This window comes from Phlebotomus argentipes, unplaced genomic scaffold, assembly GCF_947086385.1.
Source record: "Phlebotomus argentipes unplaced genomic scaffold, Phlebotomus argentipes genome assembly contig_5, whole genome shotgun sequence".
Lineage (NCBI taxonomy): Eukaryota > Metazoa > Arthropoda > Insecta > Diptera > Psychodidae > Phlebotomus > Phlebotomus argentipes.
Window position 1 is genome coordinate 17,291 of NW_026776165.1, and position 15,810 is coordinate 33,100.

The 15,810-nt window shown below is 40.4% G+C and overlaps 1 protein-coding gene across 1 annotated transcript in view; it reads left to right on the plus strand.

The window, feature by feature from the left end:
• The first annotated feature begins 13,148 nt into the window (after nucleotides 1-13,148).
• LOC132265918 (MOXD1 homolog 2) overlaps nucleotides 13,149-15,810 on the plus strand; it is a 142,799-nt gene continuing 140,137 nt past the window's right edge. The window contains exon 1 of the mRNA XM_059766713.1: nucleotides 13,149-14,131. The gene's annotated coding sequence lies outside the window, so the exon portion shown is untranslated. The remainder of the gene's footprint in view (nucleotides 14,132-15,810) is intronic.

The following is a 15,810-nucleotide window of genomic DNA, read 5'->3' on the forward strand; positions in this document are numbered from 1 at the left end:
TTTTCGGAGCGCCGCTCGATCCATCATTCGAGGATTGTCACACTCAATCCAAACAGCCATCTCTCTGTCTTCCTATACACTGGATGCGATGCTCAAGAGTGTGAGGACCACAGGAGCATGAAATTTCCATGTGACTGATTAGAAAATGCCATCAAGATCGAAATCATTAGACTTTTGTAATGGCGGTTGTTTCATCCCCAACTTGTGAGCCTCTGTGCGCCAAGTGGGCGTTCTCCGAGACTCAGATCCGAGGAATTTTTAATTATCATCCATTGCGAGCCCCACAAAAAGTCATATTACAAACTTCGTCCCAGTAGTTGCTGAGCTCTTTCGCCTCCATTCCCGCCCCTGACCAGGTGAGATGTGTCTGTATGGCAGCGAGACACGACGGCGTTATTGAAGAATAATTAACATTATTAATTTATGGGATGAGTAATCAGTGTTAGGATAACATCCCATGATCCCAAAGTTGTTCCTGATGGCTGAAACTTTTTTGCCGCTCGGCAGAAAAAAAACCACGCACACAGGGAACATATCAAACTCACGATCCGTGGATCAAAAGGCGGGAGAGAGTAAAAGGTAAACTCATTTAATAATTAATTATAAAAAATGCACATCATAAAACTCACCCCAAACATTAATGGACGCACAATGTCTGTTGGTAGTTCGACAACAGTGTCTAATGTTGCGCCAATTTGTTTGTCGGATCGTTACCACCTTCTCGCATGTAATTAACACACAAAAATAGGAGCAATAAAAACACTGTCTGATCCCTTTGAGGGTTCAGGCTGGAGGGGCGCCAGAGTCGGCGGACCAAAGCGATAGGTTGACTTTTTTATATGACCAAAAAAAAATTCACACTGCGATGGAAATTAAAAAAGTTGATTTGAATTTATCAGTCAGATGCTGTTGGGTAAACTACAGCTCTAAACTATATAGGCAGAAGTCAACCAGAATAAAGAACTCTTGCATTTGTTTTATATCAACAGAACATTATAAAGATGGCAACTCAGCCTCTGGAATTACGAAGCCACACACACTCGAACATATTGCACATGTTCCTTCATTTGCCGCCAGAAGTGGCAAATTGCATTAAGACTGTCCTTAGCCTGGGGACAAACTGAAGGCGTGAAAGTGCCTTATTTTTGAATCAATAATTTTTTCACGTCAATATTTACTTACGATGAGTGTCGATGATTGCTAACGGTGTTACGCACAGACTTCGTGAAGAGAGAGATGATGAGAATAATAAATATTAAAGATGGATAATATAAAAAGTATTCTACCTTCGTTCATCCAAGTATCCCTCTATATTGAATTATACAAATCGTTAAAGAGAAACGGAGGGAATTTGTGGAATTTCATTAGCAGCGCGGCAAAATTTGATGAATCCTCTCATGCTTTCTTGCAACAATATCGAAGAGAGGCGGCAACTGAAACATTATATTTGATCATACCGACATCATATTTTTTCTCTACATTTTCTCAGCTTCTTGCTATCAATTCTTTTCACCACTTTCAAAATATATGTACAGAGTGCAAGAAGTTGCTCTCCAGAAAGTGTAGAAAATGATGAACTCCATCACAATGGAAGAGATGGTGTGAAGTGGCGGCGTAAAACAGATACAAATCTTCAGGCATGGGCAAATCTTGGAGATTCTTCTCTTCCTCTGTATAAATACAATCTAATTAATTATAGGGTTTCCTCGTCAAATGAACCTTAACACGTTCGACTGCCTCCTCAATATCCCCACCCATTCCATCTAATCTCGGGAGGATCGCATCACGAGCACACACAAGTGAAAATGGTTTAATAATAGAGCATTAAACATCCAGAGAAAACAATATTTTCACAACAACAAAAAAAAACGCTCAAATTACTTATGTTAGCTAGAACAGGTGGCATGAAATATCCCTATCGATACACTCAAGAGTCTCTATGTTTTTAATGGCCAACACTTTAAAAATAAAGCACTGGCAGGCAAAAGTTGATGGAGAGAGGCTAAATCAATCACATTTTGAGGTTTCAGCGAGGCACAGAATTAATTTTTGTCCAATGTTTTTGAGGTATTTTCAATTTATTTGTCACTCGTACAACAAAAGGGCGCTGGCTAAAAGGACTCCTTGAGAGTCCTCCTCGGTGGCAAATTCAAGTTGGAGTGTGTGTCGAATTTTTGGCGGATTGATTAATATCTGGGATTGGATGCGGAGAGTGTTTCGGTTTTGGTGCTGGGATTTGGCGGGATTCGGAGGATTAATAATTGCTCTCCGCACAGTAATGAATGTCGCGCAGTGTATTTACGTGACGGATGAATAGACTCTGGGTGGCTGCCGTGACAAGGAAATCAATATATACTACACGTTGAACTTCCAACAAAGCGCCGCGCGGTACCCAGAACGTGGGAGTGAGCTTCCTTCAATTGGGGCTCGCATTGAGACACTGTGCGAGTGAGAAAATGGCTTGAATAAAAGGAACCGAAACGATGTGACGCCATTCAATGGGAGCACGTTCGACAATCGCAATTCATCCAACACAAGTTTAGCATTAATTCACCCCAGAAGCGGAAGACCAGAGCCACCTCAAGAATCACTCATTTACCATCCCGAGAAAATGTGTGTTAGCGTGTGTGTGTGTGTAAACTTTCTTCCATTCCGGATAGAATTTATAGCATATTTTGCGGAGGTCAAAAGGGCGAACGATTGATTGAGAAAATTCTTCAGTTTTTACCAGGACAAAAGCTGTTCACGTCATTGTGTTGTCGCTCATATAATAATTCGTGAAAAACTTCATGGAATAATAGAGAATGAAATAAGTGAAAGTAGAAAATATAATCATTTCTCAAAGATATATCCAAAGGAGACTTGATATTTTAACAGAAATATTCAATGCAATTCAATTTTTTTTAATTGCAGTAGAGCAATCGAAGAAGATTTAACTTGTTGCGAAATGTTCTCAGAGTGCAATGAAGTCTTTGTGTGTGTATTTGAAAGCTAAAGTTTCTAACAATAGCCCGAAGAGTTTCACATAGATGGACATTGTCAAAGATGGGGATCAGAAACTTTCAATACTCGCAATAGAACATTCCTATCATGCAGACTTCCTCTGCGTCAATGACGTACATATATTGATAAGCGCCATACGTTTAAGGAATTCTTATGTAAGTACTTGTAAATTACAAATAATTTGTTAAGACTGCTTCTAAAGCGTGGGCTTAACCACATTTTCTTGATTATCCGCTAAAATTTGGGGACATGTGTGAGTGAATTTTCAGTGGGATTTTGAGCTGATTTTCAGGCTTTCGCGTTTCAGTGGCATAGTTTAGTCCTGGTGTAAAGTTTGTAAAGTGCATATTGGCGTGAAAAGGCACACGATGAGTCATGTGAAAAACGCAACATGATGCATGTTTCACTGATATTTCATGCAATAATCACGTTAACCGTGAAATGTTGCATCTTTGCTGCAAATAAGAATCAAAAGTACGGAATCTTGCCGTACTTACACAGCTCTATGGCTCTCTTATAGTGATGGAATTAAGAAGTGTTGCAACTTTCTCGAGAATCCTTAATCATATTTTATCTGCATCGGGGTTTATTAAAATATTTTATTAAATATACTGTGTTTACACCGAAGCCACTCGAACAGAACATATTGAGAGAATCTTGCAAATTGAGTTGCATATCGACCATCGCTTTCTTGCGATGAAATTCTCAATTTAGAGTTGTAGATCAATTTAATAGCCCTTGTAAATAGATTAAAAATATCTTAAATGGAAGGATAAGCCGATAGGAAGTGCTTGGGAACTGAGGGAAATCAATTTAACCCAATTTCTTTACTTCACCCACTCTCGTCTTTAGGCTGCTTTTATTAATTTCTCACTCTCTGTTTTGTCCTACCTCTTCATGCGATTTCATACTTTCAATGGCATCTCGGCAAGAATTCATGTAATACACTTCCTGAAGTCTGATTTCCATCACGCGATTTTTTTCCCTGCCCACAGCCAAGAAGCATGCAGAGAAATTTCACTGATGGCAGATTGAATAAATCAAATTGGACCATTTTGCTCTTTATCAAATTCCATTACTTAATGCTTTTCACCCACCTTTTTGGGGGGTGCCTCGAAAACATTATGCGTGAGTAACATTATTTTGCATACTTTGTGTGTGTTGCAACAATTTAAATACTCATATGTTTCCCTAGGCGCTTTCATGTGGCGAATCCTTTGGAGAATAACTGACTTATTAGTGCATGTCTTGAAATAATTAGTAGAACCAATTTGTCAGACAAGGCATTTACATACGCAAGTGTCTTGTATAAATCTATTTTCATATAATGACGAACATCGGAGAAGAAATTTGATGAATTTTATTGCAGTTTTGCATTTTCTGTCCAGTATTTAAACCGAATGAAGCAATTGTACTGGCAATTCAATCATCAGTTCCAGCATTTCATTGATATTGGACTTTGAATAATTATTTATTTTTCGTCGTTATCAAACCGACATTAACTGAGTTTTGTCACAATTTCTACTATACAAATTTCGTTCCATTTCAGAAAATCTTATATTTCTTAAACTTTCATGAAGTTCAGACAGTGGATAGCTTCAGCTTTATCTTAAAGCAAATCACTTAAATTTTTAACACTGCACGCGTTACACCCTGTGTCAATGGGATGTTGCAGTGAATTTGTGTGGTATATGCAGTTGGTGAGCCTTTTTGCTCTTCCTTCGTGGAGTTTGTGTATTTTGAGTTTTACAAAAGCCCTCGCGCACCCGACAGTTGGGAAACACCCAGAGAACTTTCCTCCGAGATTTATGGTACGAGACAACTTTATGAAACTTATACACGCAAAATTAGTGTTCCACATTCAACTAAATGCTCTCCTCACGCTGAATCATGTGAAACACGCTATTAATATATTTTATTTCTTGTTCCATTTCTTGCACACCATCAGAAATGATTCTTGTGTTCTTTTCTCCACTTTCCAACCAAAGAGACGACCAGCAAGAGCGTTATGTGCCTCCTGACCATGCTCACATTGCCCAGACATGCGAGTATTGGGCGCGCTTTGTTCGCTCTTCCTTTTTGCAAATTTCGGCTCTTCAATCATCTCCCAGGGCTCTTTATCAGCTCATCTGCGGATGCTGGGAGAGCTGTGGCCGGAAAAAATCATTGTTCCCGCAAAGATGCGGGGTGAGAGTGGAGTTGCGAGAGACGGGGGGTGTATATCATGTGGGAGGATCCGGAATACAAACATATTGCAGACTGAAACGCGATGGTCACTCTTTCGCGCGTTTTGGATCTCTTTTGCCCCGGAATTCTGTGGTTGAAATTAATATCCTTGGAAAATGGAATATGCTTTTCATTTCCCGGCCAGACCCACCACATGCGAGGCGCACTTCAAACACGGCTCCTAATCTTTCCGGCAAACACGAGTCCGTGTGGAGTGCATAAAAAGCTCGTCAGATGAAAATTCAATTGAGAATTACCTTGAATCTGGGGATGGGAATTGCATGCTGAAGAAGAAGGGGAGAGGGCCAACCCCACATTTGTGGTTTAATCATCACGATGGATGGCGTTTCATTTGCATTTGCAGAGAGTTTGTGAGCTCCTGTCATTGAGAAAACGCATATGTAGCTGTAGGAAAAGTAAACACCAACAAGGAGCATTGGCGTAGTTATACAAGAGATGCCAGAAAATAAAGCATATACTTCATGGAGAAAAAATCAACTTTATAGCTCATGTTAATAATCAATCATACACTCTTCGTCTAGTCTAGTCCTCCTACGCCCTTGCAGAGGGTTTCCGTTGATATTTACATACATATGCACATTATTGATGCGAAGGCAACATGCAATAATCCAAAAACCGTGGCTAGCCAAATTTTAATGTCATAATTCAATGCTTTCCTGTGTTGATTCTTTGTTTTCCATGATCCTCTCCCATAAATCATCCCCATTTGTTGGGGTGTGCGATTACATCAAGTAATTGAGTGCAGACAATCAGCGGCATATTGAAAGTCTTTCCACTGGTAATCGGTCAATTTGGGGTTGAAGGAGTGGCGCCTCCGGGGCCATACCAATTTGCATGCAAATGAGCGCAAAATTCAAATTTTACATTTGACACGTACATTACAATTATTAAATCATCCTCCTGGCCCACAATGGAATGTCTAATATCAACATTAAACCCATACATATATAGCATTAGAGTTGGGGAATCCTTGCGGAAGGGAAAATTAATATTACTCTACCACATAAATCGAATTAATTTGCATTAATTTCGCATTGCCGTAATATGGGGATTAGTACAATGTCTTAGATGAGGTGTATCACACAACACAAGCCACCTCAGATGAACCCCGCATTTATTGATTTTGATCCATCGCACACACACACACAGAGTGAACGGCGTGCGGGGCGGAGAAATGGCATGTCTTCGGGAAATTCTCCGTTTACCCACAACTGGGAATTATCCGAATATCTAATGATGTATTATTTGCCGATGAAAATGCGGCAAATCATGCGATTTTAGATGAATTGCACCAGACAAAAATGGTAAATTTAAATGAAATTGTGCAAAAGGCATTATTGGCAACATGCAATTTTCGAATAAAATCTTGCGGAATTAAATTGGACTCTCATCAAATTCAGGGAGAATCAAATTCTTTTGCCACAGACCCACACACACGTTATATATATATAATGATTTCACACAATTAACCCTTAAATTCGTACAAATGAGTTGTTTCATATGATGCCCAAATGAAAGACATTTATCACCAACCATATCAGCAAACTGTCGATGGTATAATCCCTTAACAAAGGCAATTTGTAAGACCTCATTCGCAACCATCGCTGAAGAATATTCAAAGACCCAATTTCTAAGACCAATTTGCATATAAGAGTGAATAATTCCAGTTTCATCATCGCCACAATAGGTGAAAAGTTGTACAAGCAATGAGCTCGCGTCACTAGAGGACGAAGCACACCTTTAAAATCGGTGCAAATTTAATGCCAAATGATGAACTCGTTCACGTGCGCTGAAGCTGTAATTGGCTGAATGGTAATCCATGTTTTGGCGTTCGCAGTTTCCTCACTTTTGCATGAAAAACCCGAGTGTAATTATCATGGCAGATGGCGAGGCAAACACATACACACTGGCTGCATGAAAATTTCAAGAGATATTGGGTGGTGAACTAATGACGAGAATTAAATGAAATCATATCAAATGGTGCATACAGAAGCGTGCACGGGGATTATGTGCACCTCAAAACGGAAAATGGAATCACTTGCTGGCGGCGAAGAGAGCCAAAAAGCTCTCTGGCATGAAAAAAAGGAATCCGAATAATGTGCAAATTCGATAGACAAGTTGCATTGTCTATGAACACCTTCGTCAATTTTTCATACATATTCATATACCTTCAGTGCTGTTGCGTGTGCAAATTTCAACGTCCATCGTCTGAGTATCGCGCGCATCATCTAATCAAAGTGAAAATAACTGCAATTGATTGAGTGGCCAGGAGGTATATGTGGCGAAGGTGAGGAGCGCACGAAAGTAATGCGATATGCGCCAGGGCCGAAAAATCTTCCAAGCGTCACTCCTTCGAGCGGATTCAATTTCAGAGTCGATTCCAGAGTTGATGGGTGACGTTTGGCCATTGACTTTCAGTATCCCGCAGAATTACCTTTCGCGAACACCTTTATTTTGATATTACTTCGCTGTGTGTTGGCACATGTAGGCTAAAGAATGATGTATGATTTGCCGGGGAGAGGAAAAAGTGAAGCCCTGAAGCGCAATGCAGGAATATCGAATTAACCCATTGCAGATCAGAGCCTGAATTTTTTAATAAGCCACATTGGACGTGTGCATTTTTGAGCCACTTTCAGAGTTGAAAAATGTAGAGAGTTCCTGGAAAGAATTCTGAGTTTCTGGTATAGAAAATCATAAGGATGTAAATTGGTATTCAATTTCACACATTGCTATAAGGGAAAATATCATGAGTGAAGAACTTCTGTCAACTATAATGGGTTAATTCCTTGACGCATGTTGCGAATCTCTCGAACAATGTGAAGTTGTTGCTGATGAGCTGAAAATTCAATTATCATCTGCCAATTGCGCGATAGTCAACAAATGACGGTTCTCAAGAAGTGTTCGCGTTGTCTTGGTCAATTTGGCATTAGGCAAAGTAGATGGAACGCGGGGTCATCGGAGGTTCTCACAGGTTATTGGGGGAAGAGAGTGTGAAGCGAGAATTTCCCCTCGAGTTGAGTGTGTTTGGTGACCTTTGGTGTGCCGTATGATGTGAGAAATACAAGACCGTGGCTGCGCCTGAAGAATTTACGGCTGCCAATAATGATGGAGAATCTCTAACGGGCCGCGCTTTTGTGGAATTGTGTCTGGATGGTTCTAAGGTCACAATTCAAGTATAATATATAGAAGACGACAGAGGAATGCTGATTGTGTGGTAAAGAGGTATAGAAAAAAAGTGATCCATGCGAAGGAGAGAAATGATGAAATTTCAATATTTGGGATTGCCTTCGAGAATTTGTGGCGGTCCTGCAGTGGATAAGAGTTCACGATGAGATCAAGAGCGCGAGTAGAGGTATCTTGACCCGTGAAGTCATTCGGGACAAATATAGAAACTGTGGCAAGTCATAAGGTGATATCTGAGGTCTACCCAGCCATGCAATGCTCACCAGTTCTCGTCACATCAGAGTGAAAACTATTTCAGATAACAGATGAGAGATACAGAAAATAATGCTGAATGATCTATCTTATATCTTGGCTAAAGAGCACGAATTCTTTCAACTCATCGGTTAACTCGCGTGGCCAGTTCTTGGCATAGTTACAGAAATGGAGCACGCCTAATTCTAGTGTAAATGCTCCACCAGTGTGCAATATATCTTTCAATTTTCCCGCACAGACATTCAATGGGGGGTTTTTTTTAATGGGGGTCAAGTTTCATAGGAGAAATCCTCTCACCCTTCATTGTGCTGCATCTAAGAGCGGAATTGAGCAATTTCCCTAATTGATCCCTGCATCGTCAAGTCTTAATGAAAGGGATTCTCAAAATACAATCACTTAATTACTCTGGATGGGGCGCAATTCAATCCGATAGTTTCATATTCTATCATTATATTAATTCATAATGAATGCATCAAGTTGCATACAGTGCAGATTTGGCACAGGAATGCACTGAAAAAGCAATTAGAGATGTTTTGAGGAAAATAACTTGCGCGGATCATATTACAGAAAATAAGGAGATACAAATGAGAAATCTTTGCATTTTAATTACCACCGACGGACAATTCTTACTTGTTGGTTCAAATTAGTGGAAAATTAATTCATTTGCGTGTGAAATAAATCACTCCTGAACATCTCAAGAGAGTTGAAATTGCTGAGTGCGTGAGTCATGCCGCTTTGGCCGGAACAGAAGATGCTCAAAATATTTGCCAACCATCGTTTGCCACCACCAGCGAAGGGAGTACAAATGGCAGAACTGCATGTGTTTACCTCCTTAAATTTGTCTCAAGAACAAGCAGAAGCATTTAGAGACACAAACCATTGAAAGGTGTGGCCTCGGTAGCCATCAGGCTCTTGTGTGCATTTGAAAAGTGAACCTTCGGCATACGTATCAACCCTCGAGATCGCTCCAAGTCAGAAAAATTCAGTCGAATGAATAATGTTCCGATTCTACTTTACATTAGAAAACGCCGAGAATTACCCGTATTTAGCATCTCTTACATTCACCTTCCGCCACACACGAACTGGACAAACACCTTTGGAGTCAAACCTACACCTTTTCTCGCGTTGAGAGCTTGCCTTGGCGCGTTAAGAAATTGAAATGAGTATCGTCAGTGTAATTGGTGATGTTCTCTCACCTATAACATTATCTGCAATATTACTGCAATATTGAGGGAAATTGTGTCAGAATAATGGCGAAAGTGGTACAGAAATTTCTAACATTTAACTTGAATAACGAATTAGCGGGTCTCCTGAAAAGCTGCTACAAAAAAAACATTATACAAGAATGTTTTTGCCATATATTTTTTATGCATATTCGAAATTCAAAGGAAATTCACCGCAGAATGAAGAAGAGAAAGGTGAAAAAATTCTGAAGGAGCAAAGCACAGCATTCTAATAAAATAAACACACTTCTTGCTCCTGTGATGGTGAATTTTTTCACTCATTTTCTTTCAATTAGCTCCCCTTTTGGCGCGGTAAATTGCTGAAAATTGACTTCAAAGGTAAAGTCAAGTAACTCAATTAATTTTCCAGCAAAATGAAGTGTCTCTCTCTCTTCAGTAAAAAGGCATCTCGCGCGCATGGAACAGAAAACACTTCAGCAATCTTCATAATTCACTGTGATTTGCCATGGCACTCAAATCAAAAATGCACACACAGGCATTTCCAAGTTCATTGAAGCATCATAAAGAGCAAATACGCATCGTTATTTCTCCCCCCATATATACCATGGCCATTGAAGGTGCCAGAGCACCTTCTCACATGGCAAATAGAATATTTTCTTCTTCATGACTTTTGCAACTTCCATCCGCATTGTTAATGGAACGCGTCTGCGTGAATAAATCATTAGGACGCCCTTATAGTCGCAATTACCTCTAATCTTGCGCTTCTCACCAACCGCCGAGAAGGTGCTCAAGACAATCACCTGGGATGAGCAATTCAATTACCCATCACTTACACTGACTTTTCTGCTGTTGATTGCCGAAAAAGAGGCAGCAATTATTAGCAAATATTTGCATAAATTAGCGAGTAGATAAACACAGAGACAAATCATCGGTGGACTCTCAATATTCAGGGGAAAAAAGCCGCGATGCAATTAGTAAGCGAAATTGCGTTGACTCAGCCTCAATCGCTGAAATTACCACAAAGAACTGAAAGATCTCCAAGGCAAAATCGTTCAGACGAAAGTGTACATATTCAGTTTGCACAGACAGTATAAAGTCAGGTAAATGAGCAGCAATGAGCATTTCGTACACTGCTTATAGGGAATTTTTCCCACCTCTCGAGATCGTGTTCGTCATTCCCATATGCACACACACTTCTTTCGCTTAGTGTCGTCGCTGAGGAGTTCTTCGCTGCACTTCAGCCTCCGCACAGATGGACTTGCGATGCGATGTTCGTACTCATCGTCATTTTACCATACAATTCCATATATACACACAATCAGATGCACACGTATCTCCATGGCGGATCATCTTCATTGTTGGCAAGTTATTTCGCCGTTTAGCAGGTCTTGTACCGTTAAGTTGAGCGTGGATTGTACTTGAAGGAGAAAAGGTATTCCTCCTCGTGTATAAATTCACCTTCCATTGGCCGCTAATATGACGATGAGACGTCGTTTCGCTATATATTGCACAGCATCCCACAATCGAATCTCCACATGTTCTGCGCAATTCTTATGCAGATTCAATTCTTCTCTTATTGGCGATTCTAATCGATTTGAATGGAGTAAGAGAGAGAGAGAGGCACTTTAATTAGATACATCACTGTGTGGGAATTGTGGCACAAGAGAGCCATGCAGCCAAGAGGTCTTCAGATGGCACGCATGCAAGACATAGCGGAAAAAAACGCATCCATGTTGTCATCTTTGATTGCACTTTCGCATATACAGAATCCCGCCATGGAAGATAAATCATGTGAGAACCGTGAAACTGGCTTACTCTTCACTGGGGATTCTATGGATTATTCCGTGTACATCGTCAATTTGCAAAATGAAAGAGAAGAAGTGCGCAATAGTGAGCCATGCAACTTTTCAATAGTTTTCCGAACATTTAATAACAACCCATATTACAAAGCAGAGCACAGGGGATAAAAGAACGTTCACATTAATTACAAAGGACTGTTTAAAGTCCGTTCAGATCAAACACATCAGAGTACTTATGATACGATTGAGCTGTGTATAGTTGAGCTGCTTTGAATACCTGGAAGCCTCACTGATGGGGATTGGGTGAATTCAAAGGGGGACGATTAATAAACAACCACAACTCACCCTCAGATTGAGGCGCCTTCAAGGCATTCCTCTGAGGAAATTGTAGCTGTCGGAAGTGATTAGTGAACCATAGGAAGAAAGTCTCCTCGGTAATCTGTGACTGGAAAATATATTTCAAAGGGGAAAGCCGATGAACGCTTCCGACATTTCTTCGCAATGTTTGTCCAACTAATAGGACTCAGTTAGTTGGCAAATTTATGTACACCATTAATAAAATGCGAGAGAAGAATTAGGAACTGAATTAAAATATAGACAATTAGCTTCTTAATTCTATTCGTACTAATTTTTATACTTGTTTGTATATTTAAAACCACGTTTTTCTCTTAAGTGTTCACTCTATGCATATGAATATTTTGCTTTAGGTTTTAAAGATGTGCTATTCAGAGTGACGTAATGTCATATAATGGCATTTATGCTCTCAAATTGGTCGCAAAAACCAGCAAAACTTTGAGAGATCAATTTAGATTATTCACCGATGGTGGAGAATCACACAAAAACCCTTATAAACTTCAAAGTCTAGTCATGGAGTGTATGATAACATATATATATATTTCGAAAGTTTCAGCGAAGAACAATTGCAAAGTCCTTAAGTTTCCTTCAAAGTCGGAATTGAACACATTTCTCGGTAGAGCGTCTTGAGATGCTGAGTATAATCCCATTGGGAGTCCGAAATCATCACCTCTCTTAAGCCCTGAGTGTGCATTCCAATGACTTTGCCTTTGCTAATCCTGTCTCGGAAATTCAATTTAACTTTTAAATGCACACCAACAGAACCGACACTGCTGCGACTTGATGCTGTCGACGGTTGGCAATGCAATGGTCAGACGACTTCCAGAAACGGGGATGGAAGTTGGCTCTTCCCCAGTCCGGCCTTCCAGTCTTCCAGAGTGGCCCGGGAAGGAAGGGGAAGCGTGTGTACTGGAAAGTGGCGGGCAGCTGTTTCGAGTCCATGAATGAGATGGGGAAGCGGCCGCACACTCGGCGCGCAATCGGGTGCTTCGGGTGGTTCATCGCGCAACTGGAAGGCGCCGTGAGTGGGAATTGGAATATGCCTTCGTACGGCAGAGCTGGTGGTTAGTTGCCGACCTCGTCGTCATATGAATGCCAACCGAGCGACTAGTAACGTCGTGACTTTCAAGCGTGGTGGATGTCGTTGGTCGTTGCGCTGAGCAAAATGTTTATCCCTTCGAGAATTGAGCATTTTCTCACGATCACATCCAGAATCGCATTTATCACACAATTCCTACAGTGCTGAACCGGCTGAGAGGACTCACAATACGTGCTCTCAAGGTACACACAAATAGACTTTTTCCGCAAGGAGTTTCAAGTGTTTTCCATTCTTGAGAGGGAAAAAAAAACAAAAAACGTTCCGCCAAATCTATAAACAGTGTTTGTGTGGCTCCTTTCCGGGACAGAGATTTTCCATCACGTACGCAAGAATTCAATTTCTCTGCAAATTTTCCTTCGCGAAGGTGCCGGAGTCATTGATCCGGGATACGTGAGTGAGTACGTGCTGTCGTTTTGGGTGAATGTGTGCCACAGTGAGATAAGAATCGAGAGACGAGGAATCCTCCAAAGGAAAATCGATAAGGGTGTGCATTGAATTCGGCGGAAGAATAAGAGGGTCATCGCGTTTCTTCTCTGCCGGTGTGATCTCTTCTTGGACTATCGCGCGCGCATTCTTCGGCTAATGAGGAGTCATTAATTTTTGCCTCCCAGAGGAAGAGAACTAAAAAGTCGATAAACAAATTGATAGGATATACATATAAGAATTGCGTGAAGAAGTGGTGACAAAGAGGACAATCGCGTATAAGGAGAATAAATCCCACGTGAAGATCATTAGCCGGGCAGAGTTGTTGACAGTCAAGTTTAAGGACTGCCAAGAGTGTGCTTAAACACAGTGTTGTGGCATGAGTTGCATTTGGCGGCGAAGGAAGTGGCAGAGTGCAGTGTTTTAATTGCTAATTTCTCTATCAATTTGCCCCACAACGAGGCGAGCACATTATAAGCTAAAGTGGTTATTTAGAAAGAATACGCATCCAAAGTCACTTCATCTTGCAATTCACCAACTTGTCGAGTGAATGTTCTGGCAAGTTCCACTTGACTCATTTAACTCATGTGAGTATCAATTAATATCACTGTTAACAATCCCATGTGTTTGTGTAAGAAGATGTGCCATTAGGCCGGGCAATAGCATGTGAATACAACAGAAATTCCCCCGAGTGTTATCCTCCGGATTCGCCGTTTGAGAGAAATTTTATCCAAACAATACCCGGCACAGTGTATTTCTATTTCATTCCAAAATATTATTGAATTACTCGCCTATTTTGGGTCTCTGGCCAAAACTCTTACCCTCATTCGGCATTCCTATACACATCTCAGAGAGCCTTTGGCAATTGCCGCACTTTCGTGTACGTGAGCACAGGAAGTTTCCCAATTTGACCCGGCGAAAAATGAAATGAGTCCTACCATCAGGCTCCTCTGACCTCGTAAAATTAGCACTTGCGATTTAACGTCTTCTTCGCCGCGTTAAAGATTGTCAATTTCAACATTTATGGCACACTTCTCAAGGAGTGCCTGAGATTAAGTAGATACTTTGGGATGGTGTGTGCATTTCCTGCCGCAGAAGTGACCGTTAAACAGTGTATTTATGAGGTTTGATAATTACAAGTGTTGAAAATTAACACCGCAAAGAGAAAAGACAATTTCCATCAGCACTTCCACGAATGAACTTCCACATTTCAAGCTAGTGCGTATAGAGTATTCTAAATGTAATTTAATGATTTTGAGTTCTGAATCAATAATCAATTCTCTTCCATAAAGCTCCATAGACATTCTTGGTGAATTTCCATGTTAATGGGCTCATGTATTAATTTATACTGTACACATTATTCAATGCATTTTATTATATACATTCAAAATTCTTGTAGCTTCACAAAGCAAGTATCAAATTCCCTTGTAATCTGATACAAATGCTTAAGGGTTAGGAGTTAATATATGCTAAGTACAGGGGGAATGGCCTGAGCATAGCCATTGCTGTGTGTGCAATAATACAAATTTAATTAATGAAATTACAGTATTTGAGTGCAATCTGCGCACAATTCAAATTTCAATCAATTCAGCCAATTTTCTATCACAATTAATTGATTTTAGGCCTTTCAAGCCACTCAACGAGATGAAATGGCAAAATCAGTGATTTTTCCGTCGCTCTCAGCATCACAAAAATTTGAGTAACTGAATCCAACGGCAAGCTTCAAATTGCCTCTCTAATGGTATTGATTTTGTATATACACAGGGTAATTTTGTAATTGCCCTATAATAGCTCACATTCGGCTTTGTATTTAATTACGGAATGAATTTTAAGCACTTCTCTGCGTTGTGTGATACTTTGTAAGGTGTCAATTAGCATATGTTGATAACGCTGGCGGAGCACGATATCCAGAGAGATTGATTTCGGATTGTGATATGCGATGGCGGGAAAGAACAAGCAAAAGAGATACACACACTCCATGGATTAGTTATTCTGGGCACAGTTGTTAAAAGGCGGCAATTGAATTTCATTTTGACATGCCGCCCAAAACGACAAAACGTCTAATGTTTCTTGTTTAGATAACTTTTGAACAAGTGAGTCAATTCCGAGGTTTCAAACTTCCCATTGCATTTTGAGTGGCAACTTTGGAGAGATGTTTGGATCATCAAACTGCCGGATTAACATTTCCCTCCCGTTTGTTAGATCTTTGTTTACACATCTCTGTGATACAAGAGACACCATCCAACAGTTGGGAGACGAAAAGACA